We start from the raw sequence: 6,162 nt of genomic DNA on the forward strand, positions 1-6,162 counted from the left end.
GTCCTCTGCCAGGTCAGGTTTTCAGGCCTAGCTGGAATTACACAGGGGCACCTAGGTTTGGACCCACATCTGCAGACTACCATATCACAGTGGGAAATGATGGAGGCTGCCTTGGCTCTCTGCAGGCTGCTGGGAGACATGAAGCACATTTCCCACATGAGAATAAAGTGTAGCTCACCCACTGAGTCAGTTCAACAATATCCTTAATCACTGATTTCTTTGTTTCAAGACATGCCACGGTGCCACCTGAAATGTGGGTTTTCTTAGTCCCCCCTCTCTGATTTGCCTGCGGTGGATCTGCATCATTGGCCACCAGGACCAGCAGTGTTTTTTTTTTCTTTTTTAAAATGTTATTCTATCCAAACTTCTGATCCCTAGGCTGTTCTAAGTCCAGTATTAAATCCCAGTAAGATTTCTCTTTTCACTCACCTCAAAGAAAAGCTGTTTGTCCGCTTTCTTGACCTTATGCCATGGAAAGTAACCTCCTATACTCCACCATGTTGACCAAATCCACCAATAAAGTTTTATTAAAAACTTCTCTCTGCATATATATTCATATATGTAAAATAATTTGTGTTCAAAATATGACACTGTCATCTATAGAAAGGTAACAGCTGTCTTGCAACCTTGTGAATGGGAAAATGCAGAACTGGGCTTAAAATTCAACTTAAAGATCTGAAAGTCAAAATGTGGAATGATGTCCTGCTGATGATAGCTATCATTGTAATGAGTTACTGGTGAGGTCACAGACCTCTCATTCTTTTAGGCAGATTGGAAGGAGATAATCATAGGGCTAAACTGAAAATAATTGATGAAAATTAAAAAGAACAACTGTGGTCAATGTTCAGCTGTGTTTGTCAATGCACAGAAACCAACCCACTGATAAGTCACAGGGGATATTGAGAATGACATGCAATTATAGTCATCCCTTGGCATCCAGGGGAAAATGGTTCTAGGATTCCCCATGGATACCAAGGTCCACGGATGATCAAGCTCCTTATATAAAATGACATTGTGCTTGCATGTAACTCATGCACATCTTCCTGTATACTTTAAATCATCTCTAGAATTCTCAGAATACCTAATAGAATATATATATACTATGTAAATGGTTGTTATACTATATTGTTTGGGAAATGAGAAAAAGTGAACATATTCAATACAGATGCAAGTTGTAAGTTTTTCAAGTAACTCCAATCTTTATTTGGCTGAATCCATAGATATGGAATGGAACCTTTGGAAACAGAAGTAACTTTACCTAGAATGCACATGTGATAAGAATTACTCTTTTTAGCGTACTGAGATATTTAATGTTGTTGATGTTTGTTGCGTAAATTTTTGTTGTTAAGCTTTGGTGCAACCAAAATTATTTTAGTCTCTCTGATTCTTTATTATAAATTGTTTTTTTTTTTTAAAAATTCATAATGGGAACTGGAAATAAAAAAGGAGATGGGACATAAGGACATTTATTCTAGTTTAGATTACTTTCATTAATTAAGTTTGGAGTTTAAACTGAAATGTAGGCTAAAAAGATTTTGCTATTTCATGGTCCTAAGTTGTGCTCATAACCTATCCAGCAAGTAGAAAACTGGATTATTGGCAATAAACAGACAAACATGAAAATATGGATGTTGTAGCTATATCATTTTGAGAAAAATAAACTGAAAGTAAAAGGAAACAAAAACCTTGGAGAAGACTCTGGAAGACGATGAAGTAGGAAGCCCAGTCATCCAGGTCTTTACATAGATGAATATCTCATCGGCAGCACCTGATGTAACTACTTTGGAACTCTGGAGCCAGGAGAAGGTTTGGACAGTGAGTTGTGGTGAACTTCAGTCAATTTCAGTTCTTCGCACAGCGGCAGTTACTCATGCCTCACTCTAAGTCCCCTTATGGCAGCTGTTCCTAGAGGAGAGCAACCTCCCCACAGTTTGCTGGATCCAGGGTGGCAGATGGTATGAAGGAGGCAAAGAAGGGACCCTATCTTCCAAATATTAACCATCTGCTCTTTGAGCACTGATTGCTACATTCTCATCACAGAGGTTCAAAGAGGCAGGTGATCAATGTTACTGCACTGCTTCCTGTTGAAGCAAGCCCTTTCCTTCCTAGCTGAAGTGAGTTTAAGGGGATTTAAAAAGGCAGAGCACTTTTGCCCAGCCCTTGTATTTTACCTTTTCCCCTACTGGGAGCCATATATTAAAGGCTAAATCACTAAACAAACAACTGTATATACAGGAGGGAAAAGGTGATTGTGTATACTTAGGAAAGGTACAGGACCACAAAAGATCTAAAAGTCTTTAGGTTATACTGATCTTTGGCACCAAGACAGCCAACAATCATCAAAACCAAGCAAAAGTAATAACAACCACCACCACCACAAGAACAACAAAAAATAGAAAGCCCTGTTAAAGAGGGATAAGCCTGCTTGCCAGAGTTATAACCATCTTAGATTCAAATGTCTAGTTAAAAAAATCAAGCACAATCATGTGAAGAATCAGGAAAGTGTGCCCCATTCAAAGAAAAAAAATGTCCTGGATCTATTAGAAAAAGAATTTAAAACAGCAGTCTAAATGATGTTCAAATAACTAAAGGAAGATGTAGAGAAAGCCAAGAAAACATGAATGAAATAGAAATGTTGATGTAGAGACTAAAATCCTAAAAAGAAATGAAAAAGAAATTCTGGAGCTGAAAAGTGCAATAAATGGAATGAAACCAACTCTAGAAGGTTTAAAATCCATATTTGCTCAAGTAGAAAAAAAAAATTCACCAAACTTGAAGATAGGACAATGGAAATTATCTGAAGAACAAAAAGAAAAAAAAAAGTAAACAGTCTAAAAGACCCGTAGTATGTCATCAAACAGAGCAACATATGTACTGTGGGAATATCAGAAGAAAAGAAAAAAATATTTGGGGTATAGAGAATATTTGAAGAAATAATGGATGAAAACTTCCCAAATGTAATGAAAGACATAAATGTAAACATCCAAGCAATATGAACTCAAAAAGACTTACACCATTATAATTAAACTTTTGAAAGACAAGGAAAAAGAGAATCTTTAAAACAGCAAGAGAAAAAGGACCTGTTACATACAAGTAATCCTCAATGAGATTATCCACAGTTTTCTCGTGAGAAATATTGACATCATACACAGTGGCCAGTATATTCAAAGTGCAGTGGTGGGCAGAGGAGGAAAGAAAGAAAGAATAAAGAAACTATGAACTGTTTCTCAAAAGTGAGGAAGAAGCTGGGCATAGTGGCTCACGCCTTTAATCCCAGTGGCTCAGGAGGCTGAGGCAGAAGAATCATGATTTTCAAGCCAGCCTCAGCAACTTAGTGAGGCCTTAGTAACTCAGTAAGACCCTATCTCTAAATAAATATTTTTTAAAAGGGTTGGAAATATGGCTTAGTGGTTAAGCACCCTGGGTTCAATCCCCAGCGTGAGGGAAAAAAAAAAGTGAGGGAGAAATTCAGAAAGTCTCTGAAAAACAAAAGTTCAAGGAATACATTACTGCTAGAGAGAAATATGTCCCTCCTTATCAGTAATTACTTTAAATATAAATGAATTAAACTCTTCACTCAAAAGACAGATTGGCAGAATGGGCTAAAAAATAATAAAACCAAACATCATCCAACCATATGCTCTCTATACTCACTTTAGATCTGAAAACACAAAAAGATTGAAAGTGAAAGGATGGAAAAATATATTCCATAAAAATAGTGACCCAAACTGCTATGCTATTATTAGATAAAAACACATTTGAAGAGATCCAACATGGCGGCAGGCGGGGAGGCAGCGCTTTCAGTACCTCCTCAATAACGGGGTCAGAGAGACGCATTGATACGCCTAGATTCTACCTGCTGAGAAACTCCTAGCAAAATTCCACTGAAGAGAGACCGGCTGGGAATTAGTAGGATTTTTGGAGGTGACAGTTTGCCCCAGACGAGTGAATCTCCGCTACGCGGCGCAGAGGTCCAGATCCCCGGCCGCAGCCCGCGTGACTCGGCGACCGGCAGCCACCCGCCCGCGCGGCTCAGCAACCAGCCTCTGAGGCGCAACTCAGCAGGAGCAGCACAGGGACTCTAGGAAGAGGTCTCTAGCCAAGCCTTCATGAAATAGCGAACCGGGAACTGAAACCAACCAAGATTGGGTCAGACCAGAGACAGACCAGTCCCACCCCTCCCTTCCGACACTCTGGCAAGGAGCCTGGGGCCCGCCATAGCAGAGAGGTGACGTCACCGGAGTTCGGCTGATGGAATTCCTTCCCAGCGGAATCCACTTTAGCAGGTGTGTGACTCCCACCCCCACCAGATACAAGCAGCCGGGAAACCTCGGGAATCTCTGCGGGGGCGTGACTGTAGGGGCCCAGGGACTTCTGACCCCCAATTCCCCCTACTGCCAGCGGCGTGGGCGTGACTGTAGGGGCGGAGGGAATCAGAGAAGACTCCCCACCCCCAACTCCCCCGACGGCCAATGGAGTGGGCTTCACTGTAGGGGCGGAGGGAAGCAGAGGGCACTCCTCCTACCAGCGGAGTGGACATGAAGGTAGGGGCCGAGGGAAGCAGAGGGGATTCCCGATCCCCAACTCCCCTTACCACCAGCGGCAACACCCAAGGTCTTAGCCGCCAGTTTCCAGGGGTGTGCCCACCAAAGGGGTCTGGAAAAATTAAACTGTTGGTTCCCAGATCACCGCTCCAAAGCACTGGGGCTTAGATGAATGACAGAGAGAGTGCTCAGTTGTTCGGGAAATAGGACATGCGGTGGGGCTGCAAGTGTAACCAGATCCTTGGGGAACCGCCTCCGGTGAACAGGACATGGCTGGCTGGCAGGAGGAGGGTGGGGAGGGGCCGGAGAAGTGAAACGGCGCTGGACTAACAGGATTGAGAGACTCCCAGGAGCCGCCTTACAGGGATTGCTGTCAGCACATAGAGGGCAGAAGCTCAGAAGGCACAGCTCCGCCTACTGGAAGAGAAGAAAATGGATCTCTAAGACTTCAATTTTTTTTTTCTCTTTTTTCTTTTCTCCCCTTTTCCTTCTTTCTTTCATTCCCGTTTCAAGATTTATTGTTCTTTCCATTCTCCTCTAATCTATCTATCTCTCTCTCCTTCTTTCTTTTTAAGAGCACCTTCCTTCCCCTACCCCCCAATTTTCACCCCAAGCATTACGTCTTCCATTACGTGTAATTGTCTAAATGCAAATAGGTGAATGTTTCGAGGCTCCTAAATACCTAGCTACTACCAAACACCCTGATCCAATCGCCTGTTAATATCCCCCTTCAGTAGAGCAATCTTCCAAAGTAGTCAAGACATACTAACCCTCATACCATCATAGCACCTAACCTAAACATAAAGTCCTAAGAACAAACAACAAATCACTATATGCATACAGAATCCGGAAGCCTTTTATGAATTGAATGAATCAGCTTTAAAGTACAATAAAGCCCAACATTTCTAGGCATAGTCTCCCACCACAAAGGAGAGACCACAGAGATATACAAAACCAAAACAAATTTATAGGAGAAAACAGAAACACAGCAGTTAAACAGAGCTGGAAAGTAACGTGAACAACATGAAAAAACAAGGGAAAAAAGGATTACAAACAATGCAGGACAACTTAAATCTCCAGGAGAACCTAGAGGCATCAGAAAAATGGACAGAGAAAGAACTCAAGGCATACCTGACTAGATGGAATGGAATCTTAGAGAAGTCAAGAGACAGCAAGTCGAAACAATGAAAGAATACTTTGCAAACGAATTGCATAAGCAAATACAAATTGCAAAGAAGGAACTCTACCAGGAGATAGAGATCCTAAAAAAAAATCACACAGTAATCCTAGAAATGCAGGAAACCATAAACCAAATTAAAAACTCAAACGAGAATATTACAAATAGACTAGATCAAATAGAAGTCAGAACATCAGATAATGAAGACAAAGTTTATCAACTCGAAAAGAATATAGTCAACGCAGAAAAGATGTTAAAAAATCACGAGCAATCCATGCAATAGATAGGGGATGTCATAAAAAAACCAAACTTAAGAGTCATTGTGATAGAAGAAGGTATAGAGGTTCAAACCAAAGGAATGAACAATCTATTGAATGAAATAATCCTAGAAAACTTCCCAGATATGAAAGATGGAATGGATTGCCAAATCCTGGAAGCCTA

This window comes from Marmota marmota, unplaced genomic scaffold (genome assembly GCF_001458135.2).
Source record: "Marmota marmota marmota unplaced genomic scaffold, marMar, whole genome shotgun sequence".
NCBI classification, from domain to species: domain Eukaryota; kingdom Metazoa; phylum Chordata; class Mammalia; order Rodentia; family Sciuridae; genus Marmota; species Marmota marmota.